Source organism: Phyllobates terribilis, unplaced genomic scaffold (genome assembly GCF_046119375.1).
Source record: "Phyllobates terribilis strain yellow unplaced genomic scaffold, ASM4611937v1 Scaffold_68__1_contigs__length_7421828, whole genome shotgun sequence".
Taxonomy (NCBI): Eukaryota; Metazoa; Chordata; class Amphibia; order Anura; family Dendrobatidae; genus Phyllobates; species Phyllobates terribilis.
In genome coordinates, this window is record NW_027362828.1 from 1,243,236 (window position 1) to 1,268,190 (window position 24,955).

General features: G+C 48.4%; 1 long non-coding RNA gene across 1 annotated transcript in view; it reads left to right on the forward strand.

Moving 5' to 3' along the window:
- Positions 1 to 1,854: 1,854 nt before the first annotated feature.
- The window catches only part of LOC141194310 (uncharacterized), a 30,639-nt gene continuing 7,538 nt past the window's right edge, over positions 1,855 to 24,955 (forward strand). Inside the window, exons 1-2 of the long non-coding RNA XR_012267090.1 lie at positions 1,855 to 1,939; positions 4,075 to 4,170. This is a non-coding gene — a long non-coding RNA (uncharacterized lncRNA). The remainder of the gene's footprint in view (positions 1,940 to 4,074; positions 4,171 to 24,955) is intronic.

The window sequence follows — 24,955 nt, forward strand, 5'->3', positions numbered from 1 at the left end:
GAGACGTACCTTAAGGAAACAGTCAGCAAGATGGAAGCTGAGCGAGAGAAGATGGAGGAGTCCATCGGAAAAGCCACAGACCAGAGCCAGGAGTTGACCGCTGGTGATGGGAGGTATGAAGCAGATACCTCCTCGAGTGATGTGAGCTCTGATGATTCGGTGGATGTCGGAGCCGAGATCAAGCAGCTCAAGGAGGTGCTACAAGCCCAGTGGACGCAAGAGAAGCGTGAGAGACTGGCTATTGAGAGCCGAGTGGGCACATTGGAGACGGAGAGGTCTGAGAGAGCTCTCCTGCTGGAAGAGCAGTTGAAGCAGGAAGAGCTTCAGAGATGGACTGCTGAGAGGTGAGTAACTGAGCTAAAAGGAGAAGTTTTAGAGCTCTAAGGCCGCCTAGCAAAGTGTCACGCGGTGAACGAGGTCTCCTTGGAGAAGGGAAAAGGCAAACAAGTTGCACTTACTCCCTTAGACCATGAGAAGGTGGACCTGAGGAGAGCTAAGAGTATGGTGTTGAAAGATAATGGTGAAGTGGAGGTGGTCAAGACGAAAAGTTGAGAAGTTGTAGCTGTGAGTCCGCTCAGGGGAAGCATCCAGGGTGAAGAAGCTGGAAGTCAGTTGTCCCTGAAACCTGAGCTGGTTGATCGTCTGGAAACCACTGGTGAGACCGAAACGTCTCGGTACAAGTGCCTCGTAGATGTACCCGAGGACCTGAGGGAAGAATGCACCCGTGAGTTCGTGCATGAGGAGTTTAAGAAGGCCGTGGGAGCCTGGAAGGTGTACTTGACCTCAGAGGCCAAACAGCTGGTGGTCCTGTCCACGACCTGAAGTCACAGTGAAGAGGGTGGCAATCCTGAGTGACATACATTGGCGATGTATTCGCACGAAGCGGTTTCTCCGGTTGAAGACTGAGCAAGCCGCTAGACAACTGGAGCTGATGAGAGAGGCTCACAGTCTGCTAGAAGAGGTCATCCGGGTGCCTCATGTTCTGGTGAGAGAGCTCATTGGGAGAAATGGCCGAGCCATGCAGATGATGGTGAAGAAGTCTGGTGTGGTGAGCAGTCCACATGATCGTCAGGACTGGATACCGGATGAAGACGGCATGGTGTCATTCTACGCTATAGGAACGGAGAAAGTCTGGCATATATGAGCATGCTGGTGGAGTACCGAGTGACCTACCTGCGAGAGGTGGAACAATTGAGTCTCGCTAGACTGCGAGTAGATGGACAGCATCATCTGAGCAGTAGAGGATGGCAGCCGTCTGGAAATGGTGGGACCCGACAGAGAAGGGGGCCCCTAAATAACAGAACACCTGAAGTTAGGGACCCTTCAAGGTGTCCTGAGAGTAGTGGGCGTGGGTTTAGAGGTAGTGAGACCTCCAGTAACTCAGGTGTGGGTGGCCCATACAAACGACCCAATAGAGGACTGGACAATACGGAGTCGAACCAGACCTTAGGTACAAGGACATGTGAGTTGCACTGCCGTATTGACCGCTGGGAGCGGGGGAGACCTGACAGGGTTTCGACTGACCGCTGGGAGCGGGGGAGGCCTGACAAGGTTACGACCCGGAAAGGTGACCTGACGAAGTCAGTGACATTGACAGATGGGAGGTCCCTAAGGAATGGGCTAATGTCAATGAATAATGTTCCAGGGGCTGGACAACGTAAGGGTCAAGTGCATGGTCTCTGTGTGAACTGTGGGTTTTAAACTGTTGTGTATATTATGTGTTCAACCCCACAGGTTTGAACAGAGGGGGGGAATATGTGGTGCAGCGGCATTGCTATAATGATCTAGTATGTCTGTTTAGGCTATTTCCTCCCCCTCAGCTGACTGGTCACATGACTGTGACATCACACAGGTCCTTTTGCTCACAGAAGGTATGGACACGTGACTGTGAGATAAGCACAGGTCCTGTGGCTGTGTCTACAGGATATATAAAAACCTGGTGAGTTGAGCAGTGTGCAGTGTACCTGTGAGAGAGGCATGAGGCCTGTTCCCCGGGTGGGTGGGACACTGTTTGTCTGAAGCCTAGTGAGGCCGGGTGAAGCCTGGATCCCGTGTGGATGTCAGTAAGCCTTGGAGGGCCAGAGGCTAGAGACCCCATCTGGGAAACAAATGGACCAAAGCAGCTAAAGCCCGACGTAGGTAATACTATTTGTGTTATGGACATTTTCATGGACATTATTTTATTATTACCTTGCGGGAGGCTGTAACTAGAGCCAAGTGGGCCGGTCTGCCACTTGGGCTCGTGGACTTTATATCTGTGTCGGTGGGCCACGGAGGTGGACCCGGAAATCAGCAGCTTATGGAGTTAATAAACTGCTGACTTGAGAAATACCGGAAAATATGGCAGGTGTGTTTTAAATTGACGCAGCGAAGCGAGTATCCCCCAGGATAATGACAAGCGCTGCCTTACAGTATATATAATGTGTGTGTATAAATATATATATATTTATATATATTGCAGAGTACCACTTCTGTCCTGTATACTGGGCATAATTCTCTATGTATTATCCTTTATATACACTGGATAGTACCAATTCTCCTGCACTGTATACTGGGTGTAATTCTCCGTATCTGTATATACACACTGCACTGCTAAAATAAAATGTATAATAATAATAATGTGAGTGGTTTCCCCTCTGAAACTTACCATTCCCAGCATGCCCTGTCAGATTTAATCCTTCAGGGTTTACTGGGAGTTGTAGGTTTGTTACTGCACTGATGATGCGGGGACGGGTATTGCATCCGAGCCCACAGCACCAAGTCATTCACACTGTAAGGCTATTTTCACACTTGTGTTGTGAAATCCGTCCAACTCTTCTGCCTGGAAAGAGTCGGATAGATTTCACAAAATTCCAGCACTTTCCTGATACAGCCTGATGCTCCCTTTGACTATAAAGGGAGGCTGGTCGTGAGCCAGCAAAATAGGCAAGCGCGCTGCTACATTGACTGTGCTCTATACATGCCAGGTGCAGGCAGTATAATACAGCAGGCACCGAACTGCAAAGATCAGGGCTGGCGATGCCACCATACCCAGTTATTTAAACCCTCAGATGCCACGTTCAATAGCAATTGTAGAATCTGTGACGTAAAGCAGAGGGAGGCGACTCATATTGGAGCAGTGAAATCGCCTCTGCCTGGCACATTCCCATGGTAAGCTGTAACAGGTACCTGTGTATAATTTAAGGAAAAAATGCTGGGATGATCTTCATGATTTTTTACCATATTTTTGCATCCTGCTTTTATAAACAGATGTTTCATACTTACTTGCTCCCTACCGCTGAGGTCCTCCATGCCTCTTGCATGTCAATGCTCTGGGTCTCGCTGTGCTTATATCTGCCACAGCAATGGCCACATGCTCCACTGCAGTCAATGACTGGCTTCACATGTCACCACTGAAACCAGTTATTGGCTCCTGTGCCGGCTGTGATAGATGGAAACACTATGTGGACTGTTCCATGGACATGGAGAAGGTGATGTAGAAGACCGTAGCGGTGCATAGCGGGTAAGGACCTATTCACATTTCAATTTTTCACTGACATGTGTTGTCCACATTTCTCATTTGCAGCACGCATACACATTGATTTTAATGTGTGTTCACACATCAGTGTTGTTTTACGGACCATGGGTCCATGAAAAAAATTCATGAACACATGCACTATTTTTGGTCCGTGATGCGGACCAAACACACACACACTAAATTCTATGGGTCTGTGAAAATCACGGGAATGACATCCATGTTTGGTCCGTTTTTAACAGATAGATGCATTGGAAATTATTTTCTGAGCTGAGCAGTGTCCATGGAATACGGATGACCCATTGAGGGCACACAGACGTGAAACGGACCCTTCATGGATGAAACGTACACATTTTAGACACGGTGTGAACAGTGCCTAGGTACGAATCTTCTGTTTAGACAGGCATGCTGAGGGCACTTGCTAGAAAATAATTTTTCCAGAACATCCCCTTTACAGGTCAAAGTACGCTGCAAACAGTACAATTGCAAAATAAGACAATATACAACCGTTTCCTCTTTACAATGAAAGAACTAATAGTATTACATGTTCTTTTATGTAGGACCAATGTGAATGCTGTGCATTGTGAACAAGCAAGAGCTGAGAATACTGCGTAGACCACCGGATCAGTTGGTAGCCAGTTATAAAGTGATACAGGGTAGGTGATACATGAAATCTAGTATTGATAGCTAGCTTTTTGTTTTACTGGTAGAACATTGACTCAGAAATACAATGAATACTAAATGGAATTTAGGCTAGTTTCACACAAGTGAATCTACTGTGTGAAACACGCTGCTGGTATATCCGCTCTGGAGGAAGATCGTGCCGGCATTACACTTACATATACTCATATACAATGCCCAGCGCTTCCTCCTGTTCTGTAATGTAGTGACAAGCTGCAAATTGCATCTCGTTAGATTACAGAGTTGTAGTGTGGGCGCCTAGAGTCAATTACCCTGGTGGGCCCTAGGCACCCCAGTCCGACCCTGGCAATATTATTATCCTTTTGTCATAATATCATCACATAATTGTGTTATCTTCATTGTGCTTTATACAGATAACACCATGCTGTTTTGCACCATCTTGTGGCCTTTTTTGAGTATTACGCTCCCACTATGCACAGTGTTGATTTCTCTCTATGAACTATGAATGCTACACTACTTTTGCAGATTGCCCCGGTGGCACGCATTCTCATCTGGTGCCCTGCCAGTTCTCTTCCTGTATCTTTTGTTCCCTTCGGCGTCACAATCCAGTTTGTGTCACGGTCGGTCATGTGATGTGGGTCGAGGCAAGCTCCCGGACTTCACCAGTTCACGCATGCGTCACTACACTCTGCGTCCCTCTCCTATTGGCTAGCGCAGCATTTTTATTCTCTCTCTTCCTGTGATGTGTCGGGGTGGGCACATTGTAAGGCAGCTCCTGCTGTGAACAAAGTATGCAGTAAACTCATTTTTTCCCATCCATCCTGAGTGTACGCTATTTGACCGTGCCATGTATGGGAATATATATATATACCTTTTACCCCAATCTTGTATACTTGACCATTATTTAGTCCCCATACCCCCGTATATTCTCATAGCATCATCAATAGTATACATGTATTTTTACACATATTTGCTTATATATATTTCAGATGATGGTTATATACAGTATACTGTATTTGTGATTTTATACTAAGCAGTGAGTCTCCTTTACATTTTACTATTTATATGTGTGATCTGCACCATCTTCCTGTTTTTGTATGTCCACTGCACCTTTTTACTTCATCAATAAAGTTAATCTTTTATGACATTTATTTATGAATCGCTATATTGACTTAATTATTATTTTTTTGTCCCTTCTATCAGTTTTGCTAACGATTAGTCTGTTGGCGCTAATGTCTGAGATATATGTACACACACTTATTATCCTCTAACATCAGAAGCACAGCGCACTTTATCCAGGACCAACAGGAATATACCTCGAGTGTCCTTATTGTTATATATATGACTCGCCCCCAGGGCCATGGGGTACTCGACAGCCGAGCCTTATGGCTGCTTTTGGGGGAGATCACGGTGGCTGGCCCGGTCCGTAACCCAGGGCGGGTCAGTGTAAAAAGGGGGATATTTTGTAGGGGAATTTGCCGTGACGCCACCTGCGGTGTCTGGTGAGGATCACCAGCGCTGCAACAGTCCTCTGAGGCAAATGTTAGGACAGCTTGTGATGGATCGGCTCCCCACAGGTGGAGCAGGCCTCAGGGCAGTGTAGATAAATGGAGGAGGTGTGCTGGGCGTTATAGTGCAGGGAGGGAAATGGCACCGGCGAAATAAAGGAGCGGAGGCAGCTCAGTGCAGTCATCCAAGATTTACTCACAGTTCTTAGACAGTCCACAGGTGCACTGTACCGGCGCAAGCCTCCCGCGTCGCACTGCGTTCACCGGGCAAGGTTTCAGTCCTTCCTCAGGCAGCTCGGGTGTACCTGGCAGAACCCCACTTTCATATCTCACTCTCCTCCTCTGACTGAACACACTCTCTCTAAGATGGCTTCCCTATTTATACTCCTATCAAAGTGCTTTCTCTAACTACTTCCTCCACCCACACCCACTACTGGTTCCCCCCATCCAGCCAGGGACAAGGCTCAGCAGCTGCGCTCTGCATGTTGCCCCCCCAGCCGGCCTGGAGTAGGGTAGTGTTGGATGCAGGTGTTTGGGGTTCCGTGCAGCACTCCCACCTTACCTGAGAGAAGGGAGACAGCACACCTCGGGGTGAGGTGCAGTACTTCTGTGGCGACTGAACCCTCAGGGGCGCCATATATATACCGTATATAATTAAAAATAAAAAAACAGAATATGAAGTCCAGCAAGGCCAGGAGGGCGGAGCCGGATAAAATAGGCAAAAATGGTCATGTGACCAGCAAACTAAAAAAAACCTAACAGGAGAGCTCTAACAACCAGCTCCTTAACTCCTTCTCCTCCTCATTATGTATATAGTTAGGTCCATATATATTTGGACAGAGACAACATTTTTCTAATTTTGGTTCTAGACATTACCACAATGAATTTTAAACAAAACAATTTAGATGCATTTGAAGTTCAGACTTTCAGCTTTCATTTGAGGGTATCCACATTAAAATTGGATGAAGGGTTTAGGAGTTTCAGCTCCTTAACATGTGCCACCCTGTTTTTAAAGGGACCAAAAGTAATTGGACAATTGACTCCAAGGTTATTTCATGGACAGGTGTGGGCAATCCTTTCGTTATGTCATTCTCAATTAAGCAGATAAAAGGCCTGGAGTTGATTTGAGGTGTGGTGCTTGCATTTGGAAGGTTTTTCTGTGAAGTAAACATGCGATCAAAGGAGCTCTCCATGCAGGTGAAACAAGCCATCCTTAAGCTGCAAAAAACAGAAAAACCCATCCGAGAAATTGCTACAATATTAGGAGTGGCAAAATCTACAGTTTGGTACATCCTGAGAAAGAAAGAAAGCTCTGGTGAACTCATCAATGCAAAAAGACCTGGGCGCCCACGGAAGACAACAGTGGTGGATGATCGCAGAATAATCTCCATGGTGAAGAGAAACCCCTTCACAACAGCCAACCAAGTGAACAACACTCTCTAGGAGGTAGGCGTATCAATATCCAAATCTACCATAAAGAGAAGACTGCATGAAAGTAAATACAGAGGTTCACTGCACGGTACAAGCCACTCATAAGCATCAAGAATAAAAAGGCTAGACTGGACTTTGCTAAAAAAACATCTAAAAAAGCCAGCACCGTTCTGGAAGAACATTCTTTGGACAGATGAAACCAAGATCAACCTCTACCAGAATGATGGAAAGAGAAAAGTATGGCGAAGGCGTGGTACAGCTCATGATCCAAAGCATACCACATCATCTGTAAAACACGGCGGAGACAGTGTGATGGCTTGGGCATGCATGGCTGCTAGTGGCACTGGGTCACTAGTGTTTATTTATGATGCGACACAGGACAGAAGCAGCTGAATGAATTCTGATGTATTCAGAGCCATACTGTGTGCTCAGATCCAGCCAAATGCAGCCAAACTGATTGGTCGTCGTTTCATACTACAGATGGACAATGACCCAAAGCAACCCAGGAGTTTATTAAAGCAAGGAAGTGGAATATTCTTGAATGGCCAAGTCAATCACCTGATCTCAACCCAATTGAGCATGCATTTCACTTGTTAAAGACTAAACTTCAGACAGAAAGGCCCACAAACAAACAGCAACTGAAAACCACCGCAGTGAAGGCCTGGCAGAGCATCAAAAAGGAGGAAACACAGCATCTGGTGATGTCCATGAGTTCAAGACTTCAGGCAGTCATTGCCAACAAAGGGTTTTCAACCAAGTACTAGAAATGAACATTTTATTTACAATTATTTCATCTGTCCAATTACTTTTGGTCCCTTTAAAAACAGGGTGGCACATGTTAAGGAGCTGAAATTCCTAAACCCTTCATCCAATTTTAATGTGGATACCCTCAAATGAAAGCTGACAGTCTGAACTTCAACTGCATCTGAATTGTTTTGTTTAAAATTCATTGTGGTAATGTCTAGAACCAAAATTAGAAAAATGTTGTCTCTGTCCAAATATATAACTGTATGTCCCTCAATTTTGTTATATGTCACCCATCCTGGTAAACAGTTGAAACCAGAAGTTTACATACACTAAGATTACTATGCCTTTAAACAATTCTGGACTGCCCATATGATGATGTCATGTGTTTGTAAGCTTCTATTTATTTGGCAACATCTGAGTTAATTAGAGACACACCTGTGGATGTACTTTAATGCACACCTGAAACGCACTGCTTCTTTGTATAGCATCATGGAAATGTCTAAAGAAATTAGCCAAGATATCAGGAAGAGAATTGTGGACTTGCACAAGTCTGGCTCATCCTTGAGTACAATTTCAAGATACCTGAAGGTGCCTCATTCATCTGTGCAAACAATTATATGCAAGTACAAACAAAATGGGAATGTCCAGCCATCATACCACTCAGGAAGGAAACGGTTCTGTGTCCCAGAGATGAACATGCTTTAGTCAAACATGTGCATATCAACCCAAGGACAAAAACAAAAGACCTTATGAAGATGATGGTGGAAGCTGGTAAGATTGTGTCAATATCCACAGTGAAACGAGTACTGTATCAATATGGGCTGAAAGGCCACTCTGCCAGGAAGAAGCCATTACTCCAAAAGAAACATAAAAAGCCAGATTAATGTTTGCAACGCACAGGAGCAAAGACCTTAATTTTTGGATACATGTCCTGTGGTCATAATGACCATCATTACGTTTGAAGGAAAAAGGGAGAAGCTTGGAAGCCTAAAAATACCATCCCAAATGTGAAACACGTGGGTGGCAGCATCATGTTGTGGTTTTGTTTTGCTGCAGGAGGGACTGGTGCACTTCACAAAATAGATGGCATCATGAGAAAAGAAGATTATGTGGCAATACTGAAGCAACATCTTAAGACATCAGCCAGGAAGTTAAAGCTTTGGCATAAATTGGTCTTCCAATTGGACAATGACCCGAAGCATACTGACAAAATGGTAACAAAGTGGCTTAAGGATATCAAAGTCAATGTTTTGGAGTGACCATTACAAAGCCCTGATCTCAATCCTATAGAAAATTTATGAGCAAAGCTGAAAACGAAGGTGCGAGCAAGGCGACCTACAAACCTGGATCAGTTACACAAGTTTTGTCAGGAGGAATGGGCCCAAATTCCGACCAACTATTGTGAGAAGCTTGTGAGAAACGATTGACCCAAGTCATTCAGTTTAAGGGCAATGGTACCAAATACTAATGAAATGTACAGTATGTAAACTTTTGACTTTGCAGTAAGTAATAAAAATGCTTTAAAACATTCTCTCTCTCATTATTCTGGCATTTGGCAAATATTAAAAATGATGGTAATCCTAATTGATCTAAAACGTGAAAGGTTTATCCTGATGTCATGTTAGATATTGAGAAAAACATGTATATGTGTCTTTTTATATAGTGTATGTAAACTTCTGGTTTCAACTGTATATGCCCTCCCATCCTGGTATATATATATCCCCCCCATCCTGTTATATATGTGTCCCCCATCTTGGTATATATGTTCCCCCTATACTTGTATATATGGCCCTCCCATCCTAGTATATATGGTCATCCAATCCTGGTATATATAGCCCTCTCATCCTGGTATATATGGCTCTTTCATCCTGGTATTTATGGCCCTTCCATCCTGGTATATATGATCTAAAATACTGGTATATGTGGCCCTCCTTCCTGGTATATATGATCTAAAATCCTGGTATGTGTGGCGCTCCATCCTGGTATATATGCCCCCCCCCCCCCCATCCTGGTATATATGTCCTCCCCAACCTGGTATTTGGCCCTCCCATCCTGGTGTATATGGCACTCCCATTCTGGTATATATGATCTCCATCCTTGTATATGTGGCCCTCTATCTTGGTATATATGTCGCCATTTCTAGTATATATGATCCCCATCATGCCGCATACTTAAAAAAAATAAACCATTCTGCTCACCTTCCCTTTGCTCCTACACGGTGCGGCACCATCTTCTGAGGCTGGCAACTTACTTCAGTGTATAAACGGCGCAGCGGCCCTCACATGCCGACATCAGCTGCCAGAATATTCACTGCTCCCCACGCCTGGGATTATGGGGGGGGTCTCGCATAAATTGAAACTAGAATACATGGTGGAAGGTGTAAAAAGCAAACAGGACACAGTAAAGTAACATTGTGTAGATACACAGTAATACTCATCATACATGATTGTGTCAACAAAATGGAATTCTCTCACCCATTCTTTGTTTCTCCGGGATGAAAGTTGCTGTCTGGGGAGTTCCTTCTGGACCAAGTAGTTGTATAAGCTGGCCCTGTTAGTCCCTTTAGGCTCAAACTTAAACTATCCCCACAAAGCTCCCGCTCTGACAAGGGCAGACCACAGCCAGCCCTGTATGGAGGCCCTGCACTTTCCCTTTGACATTTTGTTGACACAATCATGTATGAATTATTATAAATATGTAGGATCTGCACTCAGACCTCATACTTGTGTTTTGAGAAATCTCTGTTTTTCATTTAAATGTCTGGATTCCTGGAGATAGAAATAAATGCTTAATCCATGGAATAAAGGGAAGAACAGAGATTTTCCCCTAGTTTAATTGATGTATATCTGGATCTGTTAAAAATTGGTGTTTCAGGGGAGGGCGACTTACTGTGTCCCCCGTATACACCCTCTTCCCTCTACAGATTCTATCCAGAGCCTGGTCTTCACACCTGAAGATAGAGTACAAGCTCTTTATGTATTTTTACACATATTTAATATAGAGATGGTCCCCTGACTGTGTTAATGGTAATAATCATTCCAGCATTGAGATCCATCTCTCTTTTTATGGGTGGCATTATCTGTTTATTGTTCTTAACTATTAAATATTAAAAGTTATGTTTTAGATTCTCACTTTAATTGCTGTCTAGTATCTAATCTATAGTGAGAACATATCTCAATATTGGTTGGTGTTACTCTCACTGTTTTGCTTGTTGCTGAAAAGGTGAAAAACCAATTAAAAACAATTTCTGCTTTTGCCCCAAATTAATGGAACGTGTGTATCCATATCATGGATGCCGATACAGTTGAAAACAACAATAGGAAAGGGAGCCATCAGCTGTTGCTCCCTCTCCCATCATTCCCCCTCTCCATCTGAACTCTGTGATGTCTCAGTGTAGAAGGCGCGATGACATCACTACAGCACGCCCTCTGTGCTGAGCAGTGCAGGGGCTGGAGCTGCGAGGGATAAGGGAGAGGTGAGTATTTGTTTATTTATTTTATATGTATAGAGGACTACATGGGGCCCATAATACTGTATGGAGCACTATATGGTGCCCTTAATACTGTATGGAGCACTAAATGGTGCCCATTATACTGTATGAACCACTATATGGGGCCCATTATACTGTTCCAAGGATTATGTGGTGCCAATAATACTGTATGGAGGACTATATGGGGTCCATAATACTGTATGGAGGACTATGTGTTGCCCGTAATACTGTATGGAGCACTATATGGGGAACATTATACTGTATGGAGGACTATGTGGTACCCATAATACTGAATGCCCCCCCCCCCAAAATACTCAGGAGCTCATGAATACACAGTGTTTAGAAAATAAATGTCAGACTAAGGGACCAGAAACCACCACATTCCGATATGAGAACTGCCAGTCTTGATGAATCAGGGCTAAATCTTTACTTGAAAGTTTCAAATGTAATAGAAATGTTCTGGCTGCAGTGAGGAGGTCATGTGATTGGCAGTTACTGGTCATTCCTGGCACCTGCAATGAGAGAGCGAGCACAGCGACTTGTCTACAAGGAGCATCCGGAGAGTTTTTAGCCATAAAGGCACAATGTTTTGTCATTTTTTCCTTTTCCTCCCATTTGTACCCTCCCCCATTTCCCCTTTTTTCATTTTTGCAGGATTTACAGGATTCCATCATCCTTTACTGGTCATCGTGTGGCAAGTATCATTCTCTGTAGCCCATATACAGTTCACAGAGCACAATACATTCACATTACACAATGTATACACAGAGGGAGGAATGGAGCTGTTCACATTATTTGATCGGGAAGGAGCTGTGTAACAGATTTATAGTTTTAGAGTCATAAAAGAAACATTAAAAGTGTGCATCATCCGTCAGAGGTATCGGTTTATCTTATATGTCCCAGCGTATACATTAAATGGATGCCTAAATGTGATATAAAAATAGTCTATCACTGGTCATAGAGAGAAAGGGGACAAGAGAGCAGGAGAACTATATATGTATATGACTCACCCCCTGGGCTGTGGGGCACCCGGAACCGGGCTTCTGTACGATGTTGGGGGTAATAGTGGCAACCCGATCCCGTGGCTCAGGGTGGTCAGACCAAATGTTGTGGCAGTCTATTTATAGATTTGTGAATGTCCGACTACGCCACCCGTGGATTGTGGTCAGGGTAACCGCCGCTGCAAGGCAGACAGCTGAGGCTGGTGTTGATGTGCAGCACATGGGTAGGATAACTCCCCACGGGAAGAGTGTAGCCTCAGGGCAGTGTAGGTGAATGCTGGGGGTGATAGTGCAGGCCACAATAGTAAGAGTTCAGAGTCCGCTTCAAACAGTCCAGGGTCTTTATTGTAGGTGTTATTAATGACCCAACAGTAGTACAGGTTAGGAATGGGCCTGGGTGTCTGAGAGCATTCGGGCGAGCCCCACTGGTCAGGGCGAGTGTGTAGGCCTACCGTTCTCTCTATGCTCTTTCTGACTATCCCCCTCTTCGTGGTGTAATAGCCCACGTCCCTGAGCTGGCCGTGTACTTCTCGCCTGTATGGCTTGCGACTCGGGCCTTGGGTACCTTTTGCTTTCTCCTCGCTGTACTGGTCCCTCTGTGTGGCGGAGCCTCCAGGCTTCTTAGGCCAAGGGACCTGCAATCCCTTTCGAGTTGGTTCTCTGCTGCTGGGCTTACAACCCTGACAGCCTCGGACCCCAATGTCCGGTTGTGTGATTCTCTCAGCCAGGACCGACTCTCGTCGCCTCTGTCCCTGGCTTGCAGTTTCTCCTCTGCCTCACGGACTCCTCAGCTACAGCTGAACTGTCCCTCCTTCTCTGGGACTAGTCTCAGTCCTGAGCTAGGTCGTCCAGTTCTCTCTAACCCTGCCCCCAGTTCCAGCTTTTATAGGGGCAGCCAGCTCACCCTACTGGCCTGGGACAGGAGGTGCTGTATGCTAATTGTCCCTAACCAGGGAACCTCCCTCCTGCTCTCAGACACAGCCTTTAATATTTGTGGCATCCAGACCTGGGGTGACACATTCCCCCCTAGTAAAATTTAGTACTCCGGACTAAACAGGAAACACAAATACAGGGTATAAATGACAACATAACATATTTACAAGTACATTTTGTCCTTAAGGCCACGGCGCTTCCGTGACCGGGTGTCCATATCACCCAACAAGGTGAAGTTTTCCACAGTGTGGGGACCTGTCTCCATAAACCCCAAGTTCCTGGCCTTGGGCATGGCGGCAAGGTAAAAGCTAACTACTTTGGACCACAAGGAGGCCACGCCGGACAGGTTTTTCTTCTGTGGCAATCTTCACAAGAGGGCACCAGGTGCAACTATCTACGTGGTAGTTCCGGTTATTCACCGTCCATAACCTGTCAGTCCATTGTATCTAGGAAAACTGGGAAAACGGTATTAGTAACCAGGTAACAAGTATAACACATTAACTACATACTTTACATTTAGATCTTCCAGCGAGCTGGTATTTGACCCCTAGTAATCCGGGTTGACCTGCGTAACCCACTGTCTGGTGGTGGTCTAACCTGGCTTTCCCCACTAGCATTTAGGGTACAGCTACTAGCTGGGTTTACAGGCAGGGCAGGCAGCTGTCTGCAGGTCCTTTGGCTTACCGCAGGCATGGCAGGATCACTGTCAGCAGAGGGTTGACTCTCCTGGGCTGCTGGCATGGGTTCTTCTGCCTCCGGGGCTGCTTGTTCCTCTTGTTCTTCCTGCTCTGCTGTAGGCTCCTGCTGGGTTGGCTGAAGGAAGTGTAGGACGGGTACCACTATTGCATCGTTTATCAGAGTCCAGGATACTCTCCAAGAACTGTGTTGATCATTTCTTCTTTGTCCTCTGCGAGTTCAAGGTCATCTCGATCTTCTCCTGCACTCTGTAGTTGCTCGGGGCTCCGTTTTAGGTGGTCTCTGGAGACAGTGCTAGTGGTTTCTCCTCCATCCTTGGTAATTACACATACCTTCGAGTTGTCGTGGTTGGACGGCAGTACTGTTTACGGGTCTCTCTCCCACTGGTCATCCAGCTTGTGAAGCTTTCTCTTCCGCTTCAGGACCTGCTCGCCAGGTTTCAGGGGACCAGCAAGGGCTCTCTTGCTTTTCTCTCGCTTGAGCCAGATTCCTCTCCACACTCTCCTGTACCTTCTTGTACTGCAGCCGCCGTTCCGTATCCCAGTCCGCGTCTGGGGGAGGTGTCCTCGGGTGTCAGGACTCCCATCTCCAGGTCTATCGGCAGCTTACCTGGTCTTGTTCGCATCAGGTAAGCCGGGGTGCAATTGGTAGCATTCACCGGGATATGGTTGTATAAGTCTATCAGGTCCGGCAGTTTTTCCGGCCACAGGCTGCGTTCCTCTAGGGGCAACGTTTTGAGGAGATCAATGACAATATTATTAATTTTCTCACACAGCCCGTTTGTTTGCCGGTTACATAGTTAGTAAAGCCGAATAAAGACTTGCGCCCATCAAGTTCGACCTGTAAGTTCTGTAATTGCTAAAGTTGATCCAGAGGAGGGCAAAAACCCCAAATGATTTAGCCAATCTTCACGTGAGGAAAAATTCCCTCCTGACTCTGAAACCAGGCGTTGTCCGAATCTTCTTACAGTCGTAGAGGTTGCAGAACTCCTGGAAGATTTCCGCCTCGAACGCTGGACCTTGATCTGTCAAGACCTGTTCCGGATACCCGTGTGGACGGCAGAAGTGTTGTTGGAAGGCTCTGGCCGCTGTTTGGGCTGTCAAGTCTTTAACGGGAACCACCACCAGGAACCGGGAATAGTGGTCCACTATTGTCAGGGCATAGACGTAGCCCGACCGGCTTGGAGCCAATTTCACAGGGTCCAGAGCTACCAGCTCAAGAGGCTGCCTGGTGACAATGGGCCTCAAGGGTGTCTTCTGGCTGGTAAGTCCTTCCTTCTGAGGTTACATGGGCCGCAGTCCCTGCACCACTTCTCTATGGCCCCTCTCATACCGACCCAGTAGAACCGCTCTCTCAGTAGGAACTCCAGTTTCTTCCAACCCGAAGTGTCCTGCTCTGTTATGGTAGGCCTCCAGGACCATTGCTGCATCTAGTCTCGGGACCACTACCTGCCAGGTCAGCTCGTGCGTCCGGTGGTTGACAAGCCTTCTGCACAGTTTACCTTTGTAGAGGAATAGCCTGCTTTTTTTCTTCCATAACTGCTTGGCTTCCTCTAGAGCGTCCGGGCCAGGGCTAGCGCCTGCCTGGGTCAACAGGTCTTTCACCAGGCGAATTGCAGGGTCACTATCTTGCGTTTCAGCCCAGCCGTGGTGGGGTAAGGAGTTGAACATGACGGTGGTTAGGTCTTTGTCTCTTACCCGGTGAGAATACTGAGTGGCCCCATACCGGTGGAACGCAGGGAGCTCTACTTCCTCCAGCTCCTCCGAGTCTTCTTTCCCTTCGGGTAGGTGGGGCATTCTCGATAGGGCATCTGCGTTGGCGTTGGTCCTGCCTGCCCGGTATTTGATTGTGAAGTCATAGTTCGATAGCCGGGCCATCCACTGCTGTTCCAGGGCACCAAGTCTTGCATTGTCCAGGTGTGTCAACGGGTTGTTGTCCGTGTACACGGTGAACTTTGCGGAGGCCAGGTAATGTTTAAACCGTTCTGTGACGGCCCACACCACTGCCAAGAATTCTAGCTTGAAGGAGCTGTAATTCTCCGGGTTTCTTTCAGTGGGCCTCAGCTTCCGACTGGCGTACGCGATCACCCTTTCTCTGCCCTGTTGGTTCTGTGACAGTACGGCTCCCAGCCCCACATTACTGTCGTCTGTGTGGAGGATAAAAGGCTGGTCATAATCTGGGTAGGCCAGGATCTCATCCCCCGTGAGGGCCATCTTCAACTGGCGGAAGGACTCCTCTTCCGGCTTGTCCCACTTGAAGGGTGGCTTGTGACTTCTGGATTTAGACTGACCTATCAGGAGGTCCTGCATTGGAGCTGCCATCTTTGTGAACCCGGGGATGAACCTTCGGTAGTAGCCTACCAACCCGAGGAATTGCCTCACTTCTTTGATGTTAGAGGGGCTTGGCCAGCTCTGGATTACTGTAACCTTGTCAGGGTCGGCGGCTACTCCCTCTGCACTCACCACGTGTCCTAGGTACTGTACCTTCGGCTTTAACAGATGGCACTTGGAGGGTTTCACTTTCATGCCAAAGCCTGCCATGGCCTCAAACACCTCAGCCAGGTGCTTTAGATGGTCCTCGTAAGTCTTCGAATAGACAATCACGTCATCCAGGTAGAGTAGGACCGTCTCAAAGTTTTGGTGCCCTAGACAGCATTCCATCAGCCTCTGGAAGGTCCCGGGTGCATTGCAGAGCCTGAATGGCATACAGTTGAATTCACTTAATCCCATCGGGGTGGTGAAGGCGGCATTCTCCTTGTCAGCCTCTGCCACAGGAACCTGCCAGTACCCGCTAGTAAGGTCCTACGTAGAGAAGAAATTAGCTGATTATAGTGCGGCCAAAGACTCCTCTATTCTAGGCCTCGGGTATGCGTCTTTATGGGTGATACGATTGACTTGTCTATAGTCCACGCACATTCTCATGGTACCGTCTTTCTCTTTTTTACCAGAACCAAGTGGGCTGCCCAGGGGTTACAGCTGTCTCTAATGACCCCGGATTCTTTAATTTCTCTCAGCATGCCCTTTGCGTTCTGATAGTGTGCGGGGGGTACAGGTCTGTATCTCTTTTATTGGTGGGTGGCTCCCCGTGGGGATGTGGTGTTCTACCCCTTTCACTCTGCCGAAGTCTAGCGGGTGCTTACTAAAGATTCTCTTGTACTCCTGAACCACCCGGTAGACTCCTTGTTTTTGGTGCAAGGGCTGTGGAGTCAGCACCCACGTGGAGTTTCTGGCACCAGTCCTCCTTGTGTTTCTGGGAGCCATTACCTTCCGCCTGGGGAGATGGAGGCAAGGGTTCCACGGCCCTGACAGCATTGTGTTCAACAGTATACAATTTGGCAAGTGTAGCGTACCGGGGCAAGTGTACTTCCCTTTCCCCGATGTTTAAGATCCGGACGGGCACCCTTCCATGGCGGACATCAACCACCCCCCAGGCTGTCAAAATGGTGGGCCTGCTGTCTGAGTACACTGGTTCTACCATGGCTTGGTAGTCTTTCCCTCTTAACCCGATTGCAGTCCGACACCAGATCATCATTTCACTTTTGGGAGGCATGGCAATGGGGAACGGGTCGCTCATCCTCACACTACCGATCTCACCACCAGACAGTTCTACCTGTTGCTGTCTCATCAGGGCTCTTATCTCCTTCTGGAGGACCCTCTGTTGGCTGGAGCTCACATTCATCGCCACCTGCTGCAAAATTACAATTACTTCTGAAAGAGACAATTTTCAATCACGTTAGTACCCAAGGTTATTTTAGGGTGACTTTCTCGACGATCAATGTCCACAATGATCACTCCCTGTGCCGGCAGTTCAACTTTACCAATCTTAACGGTCATCTCTCTGAACCCCACCTGCGGCACGGGCTGGCCATTGCTGGCGATGATGCTCAAGTCATTGTCTGGGTAGTGGGTTATGTCAGTGTCACTCCAATACTGCTTAAAAAGTACATAGGGGATGGTAGTTACTTGTGACCCGGTATCCAGCGGTACACTCATGGGGATACCGTCCAGCACTATGGGTAAAACTGTGCGTCCCCCCATGTATTCATCACGCCAATTAGACGGGCCTAATGACCTTATGCCTGGGGGTTGGCCCTCTGCCCCAGGTCAGACCCATTTAAAGTACAGTACCTGGCTACGTGTCCCGGCTGGCTGCAACGGCGGCAAATCGGCTGTCCATCCTCAGTGTAACAGTCGGTGGGCCTCCCTCTGAACGACAGAATCCTCCTCTGTCGACGCCTCTGGACATCCTCCGGACTTGAAGCCAGCTTGATTGGTCCTGACGAGTCCATCTGTAATGACTGTACGGTCCTGGTCAATGCAGCAACACTCTTTGTTAGTTCTTGGACCTGGTGGTGCAGGTTTGCTGGCGGGGATGGGTTTAGAGCCTGCACATCAGCCCCCACAAGGTCTGCGGGGTAGGGCGCCGCCCCCTGGTGGTAAGTGATGGCAGGGCGCCGGGAAACTACAGCGCCACCTGGTGCGGGTTCTCGGAGCACCCGGATGGCCCTATCTTTGAACTGTGCAAAAGTCAAATCGGGGTTCTGTAGGGCCATGAGGCGCAGCTGGGTTCTGTGGGCGCTGGACAGCAGACCTTCTATGAACTGCTCAGTCAATAATTTATCTGTATCCTGCACGCTGCCAGGGTCAGCTTGCTTGATTGCTCCCAAGGCTTCCTGTAAATTTAGGCCATAATCTCTGATGCTATCTTGAGCTCGCTGCTTACATCCATAGAACCACATTTTGATTTCTGCTGAGGTACGGGTATCAAAGGTGTCCCGTAGATGGGTCAGAACCCCCCCTTACAGTCCTTTTCTCCTCAGCTGTGCAAGACTTTACCTCCCGCTGGGCCGCACCAGTTAACTGCCCTATCAGTATGCTTACTTTCTGTTCTTCTGTCAGGGGATAAACTTTGAACAGGCTATACAGCCTTTCTTTAAAGTCGCCCAAGGTATGCGACTCGCCGGCATACTGTGGCAGCCAGGCCGCTCCGGGGATATAGGGCATGGAAAACGGCATCACAAGCTGCAGCGGCTACGCTGGTGGTAGAGGGTCCCTCCGCGTCCGACATCTTCCTCCCCCCTAGTTAACCGTGGCCTACCTTCCGGCGATCCTCTTCTGTAGGCCGTGGCTCCGCTCGCGATGCTCTGGGCGAGGACCTTGCGTCGCACGGTGATGACGCCGGCGTCCGCTGGATCTCTTTCCAGGACATTGCGCAGCGTCTCAGCGTAGGGCGGGGCTATAGGTCTTGCGCATTTTTGACGTCCATGCCCCTCTTCTTCCCGCGCGGCGTCCCGAAGATGGCGCCCGATGGCGGGAAACTGCAACGGATGGCGGGAAATGGCCCGAATGGCGGGAAACTTCACCCAGGTATGTATAAAGTCTTTTTCAGGTACACAATACCCGTTTGTGGCGGGTTGGTCACAATCCTGCCGACTACGCCAAAAAGCTGACTCACCCCCTGGGCTGTGGGATACCCGGAACCGGGCTTCTGTACGACGCTGGGGGTAGTAGTGGCAACCCGATTCCGTGGCTCAGGATGGTCAGACCAAATGTTGTGGCAGTCTATTTATAGATTTGTGAATGTCCGACTACACCACCCGTGGATTGCGGTCAGGGATAACCGCCGCTGCAAGGCAGACCGCTGAGGCTGGTGTTGGTGTGCAGCACAGGGGTAGGATAAGTCCCCACGGGAAGAGTGTAGCCTCAGGGCAGTGTAGGTGAATGCTGGGGGTGATAGTGCAGGCCACAATAGTAAGAGTTCAGAGTCCGCTTCAAACAGTCCAGGGTCTTTATTGTAGGTGTTATTAATGACCCAACAGTAGTACAGGTTAGGAATGGGCCTGGGTGTCTGAGAGCATTCGGGCGAGCCCCACTGGTCAGGGTGAGTGTGTAGGCCTACCGTTCTCTCTATGCTCTTTCTGACTATCCCCCTCTTTGTGGTGTAATAGCCCACGTCCCTGAGCTGGCCGTGTACTTCTCGCCTGTATGGCTTGCGACTCGGGCCTTGGGTACCTTTTGCTTTCTCCTCGCTGTACTGGTCCCTCTGTGTGGTGGAGCCTCCAGGCTTCTTAGGCCAAGGGACCTGCAATCCCTTGCGAGTTGGTTCTCTGCTGCTGGGCTTACAACCCTGACAGCTTCGGACTCCAATGTCCGGTTGTGTGATTCTCTCAGCCAGGAGCGGCTCTCATCGCCTCTGTCCCTGGCTTGCAGTTTCTCCTCTGCCTCACGGACTCCTCAGCTACAGCTGAACTGTCCCTTCTTCTCTGGGACTAGTCTCAGTCCTGAGCTAGGTCGTCCAGTTCTCTCTAACCCTACCCCCAGTTCCAGCTTTTATAGGGGCAGCCAGCTCCCCCTACTGGCCTAGGACAGGAGGTGCTGTATGCTAATTGTCCCTAACCAGGGAACCTCCCTCCTGCTCTCAGACACAGCCTTTAATATTTGTGGCATCCAGACCTGGAGTGACACATATACACACAACAAGCTTTATAGGAAAGTAATGTATATAACTGAAATTACGTGTATAAGTGGGATTCCACTGATTCTGATCAGAAGGATGAGTGCTTTAATGCGGAAAGAGAGGTTAATTCCCCCACTGACTCAGTAAAAGCACATCCCATACATCGCAGGCGGATCATAGATACCCCTGTAGGTGCACAACAGAGAGATGTGTTGGAGGATTATAGTCAGCAAGAACTTAATAATCTTCATGATTGTTTTTCTCAAAAAGCCAATGAATCATTGATTACTTGGGAGGTAAGACTGTGGGAGATAGGGGCCCATGGAGTACAAGTGGATACAGTAGATGGTCCCAAGTTTGTGCAACTAAGTCATGATCCTGTAGTGAAGGAAGCGTTCTGTACACTGCGGATTCGGTTGCAACATTCGACTTGCAGTATACTGGATGTTGTGGCTATGGCATTACAGCCTAAAAATCCATCTGAAGCAGATTGGCCCCCTAATAAGAAGCCATGGTTTACATTAAAAGATTGTTCCCATAGGTTGAAGGAAGAGGTCATGAAAAAATGCTATTTCTGTAAGGACCTATGATGACTACATGGCAGTGCTAGTTAGTGTGTCTGTCAGAAATCGCATAATCAGGGCTGCTCCCCAGCTTATAAACATATAATGATGACCCTAATGGTAAACCAGACTGGGAAGACCATCTCCAACACCCTAGAGGCAATTCGGCAATTGGGTAATTTGGGAGATTGGGGCCCCAGGACTAGTGGTAATTTTGTTTCCGGAGAGCAGCGTAGAGAATCTAAAAACAATAACAATGGCTCCCGCATATCACGCAAGGATATGTTTATTGCCTTGTTGAAAGATGAGGTTCCCAAAGAGGAAATTGATGGGATTGTTACTGACTAGTGATGAGCGAGCGTGCATGCTCGCTACTGCTCGGTGCTCCCCCGAGCATTTCACTGCTCGAGATGTGTGGCGCCCCTGAGGGTTCAGTCGCCACAGGGGTACTGCACCTCAGCTCGAAGTGTGGTATCTCCTCTTCCAGGTAAGGATGGAGCATTTCTCAGGACCCCACTTTACCACTCAACACTAAACCACTCCTGTCCAGTAGGGGGTCTAAATGCACCAGGGTGCTGCCCCAGCCCGGGATAGAGGAGATGGGGGGGAACCAAAGATGGGGGGAACCATGTAGTGGGTGAGGGTGGAGAACATACTTTTAGGAAACACTTATTCTTTCATATTTAATCTCCGGCCATCTTAAGTTCAAGGTCTTTGATTGTGATATTCGTCTGTGATTGTGGTATTCGTCTGTGATTGTGGTCTTCTGCCAGAGTCCAGCAAAAGTCTGCAGCTGACTGAAGATACACGGTCCTCGTTCTCTGGCCTTGAGACGAGGAGCGGGTCTGAGTTAACCACTGTCTCTACCCGGTCAAGGTCCTGACCTAAGAAGGCCTGGAGGGGAGCAGGCAAAAGGATCCCAGGGGGGATACGGACGGAGCGGAGTGGCCACCTGTACTCTTTATTCTGGCCTAGTCAGAGGGATTCCTGCTGCAAGAGGGGTGACTGGCCCCCGATATCTGACTTTGTTACTTCACGTCTCAGTCAGAAAAGCCCGGAGGCTTAGTGGATCCCAGGGGGGATACGGACGGAGTGGCTTACGCCACCTGTATCTCTTACACTGCGTTTATCCAGTGGGACCCGGCCTTACACCTCGTTCTAACCACACACAGTCAGGAGAAGATTTAGTGGGAGAACTTACCAAGGAGAGGAACACACACCAGAGGGGTCTCGACAGGTGCTCCTGATCTACCTGGAAAGTGCTGGACCCACCATCCCGGTGGTCGCAGTACGCCGTGAGTAGCAGAGGGAAGCTTTTGCGGCTGAAGTTCATCTGAAAGTGAGTAAAAGCCCTGGATGACTTCACACACCGCCTCAGCCTGTTATTTCCTGCGCGGCACTGCACCCACCATTCCTTCTCACACTGCCCTGAGGCCTGCTCCGCCTGTGGGGAGCTGTCCCATCTTAGCAGCCCGTAACACCAGCCTCAGTGGACTGTAGCAGCGCTGGTGTCCATCACCGGAAACCGCAGGTGGCGTAGTCGAAATATCACTCTTACTTGAAAGGCCAATATTTTTATGTGACGGCCCTGGGCACGGAACGGTCCAGGCCACGACTGCCTCCCCCGCTACCCCTACACTGACCCGGCTCCGAGTAAACCCATATCCCAGGGAGGGCTGGAGCGTCGCAGATGCTCGGCGCTCGCCGAGTATTTCCGGGGGTTGCTTGGCGGGAACTCGGGTCTCCTCCCTGCATGTTTGGTGCTCTTTAGAGCGCCAAGCAACATGCAGGGATGGTCTGCCACACACTGTAATGCCGCAGCCATGTTGGTTGTGGCATTACAGTGATTGGCTGGCCGCACAGCGTCATCAGGTCTATATCAGACCTGGCGCCGCCATGCTCGTCACAGTCACTCCGGAATCAGACAGTGTAGGGAGAGCTGCTGCTAAGCTAGGGAGAGATTTGCTTGTTTCTAGTTAGTGTAGGTATGCCAGACTATATTAGAGACACATATTCATCTCAACTAACAGTCCTTCTGAGGACTAATCCAGCTGCAGAGATATCAGTGCTAGGCAGGCAGGCAGAGTATATAGCAGACTGCAGTGCACATAGCAAGAGGGTCCATTCCAGTTCTGTCTGCTGCTTTTCCAGATATTTCCAGAAAATAGCCCTAGGTATCGGGTCAGGAATATATATATTTTTATTTTAATCCTGATTATATACTTAAAAAGCAATCCAGAGAACACAATTTTTTATCGTCATTTGCTTGTTGGCACTGCAGAGTACAGCCAGGTCCTTTTCATATTACAGCGCTAAAAATGCAGCTATTTAAAACTGCTTTGTCCATCACACGGATCACATATAATTGCGCTCCAATTTGAGCCATTTGTAGTGAGCGTGGAAGATATTGTCGTCCATTTTAAATGCACAAGGCACGTGGCAAGAGACGGGGAACTGGACGTGATGGTGATGGTGCATGCAGAGGCCGAGGCCGTGGGCAAGCTGAAATTGTGCCACAACAAACACCCACTGCTTCTCGCTCGACCTTCCTGTCCCAATTAATAGGGGACCATAGAACACCACTATTGAACACAGAGCAGTGTGAAAAGGTTAGTGGTTGGATAGCAGATAATGCTTCCAGTCACTTAGCCACCACCACCACCACCACCCTGTCTTCCACACAGGTCAAGTCTCAGTAGCCGTGAGTCTGGACTGCATATTCCTCACCCTGATCCTCCCCTTCCTCCCACCATGCCGAGTGCCCAGAGACAACTGATCCCACACTTGGACACTCCGAAGAGCTGTTCACTTTTCCATTTATAGATTCGGGCCTCTTGCCTGGTCCACTTGAAGCGGGGCAAGAGAAGATCGCATTTAGCAATGCCCAAATATTTGAGCAGCCACGGTGATACGAAGGCGATGGTGGGAAAGTGTCACGAGAGGTGGACTATGAGACACAATTGCCAGAAAGTCAGGAGGAGGACCATTGTGCGGAGGTGGAAGACGAGGTGGTGGATGATATAGTAACTAACCCAACCTGGCAGGAGGACATGCAGAATGAGGACAGCAGCACACAGGGGGAGGAAGGAAGAGCACCCCAACAGGCATGAAGATGCACTGTGGTGGTCGCAAACAGAAGGCGAGAAAGAGTTCCCAGTAACACCAACTCGACGGACGTTGCCAGTGCAACTGTTAGGTCTTCTCGAGTCTAATTGATTTTTAAAGACTCTGCCGATAACCCCAAAAAGGCCATTTACACCACCTGCCAGGCCAGCATTAGGCCAGAATGATTAGGCACATGGCAGCAAAGCACCCGACTTTGTGGGCCGAACCCCAGGGTCCAGGAACAGTGTCTGCAGGTGACACCACTGCTTCTTCCGCTGTTTTGTGTGCAAGCCAATCCCCTGTCCATAGTGCATGCGAAGATGCCTCCTGCCCTGCACCTGTCGTTGCACAATCTCAAATAGCATCATCAGCAAGCACGTCCTTGTCCCAGCGCAGCATTCAGTTGTCCATACCCCAGTCCTTGGAACTCAAGCGCAAATACGCAGACAACGCCCCATAGGCCACACTACTAAATTTCCACATTTTGCGACTGCTTGCGCTCGAAATGTTGCCTTCTAGGCTCGTGGAGACGGAAGCTTTCCGCGACCTGATGGCAGCGACCATCCCTCGGTACTCGGTCCCCAGCCGCCACTATTTCTCCTGATGTGCCGTCCCTGCATTACACAACCACGTGTCCCACAACATTAGCCATGCCCTCAACAATGCAGTTACAGGGAAAGTCCACCTAACCAGGGACACGTGTACAAGTGTTTGTGGTTAGGGACGGTACATCTCGCTGACGGCACACTGGGTTAACATAGTGGAAGCCCAGTCGGACCTTGGGACGGAACACATCCTCCCGATGCCGAGGATTGCAGGCCCTAGGTCAATCAGGGTTGCCCCCCACAGTCTACAGCTCCTGCACCTCA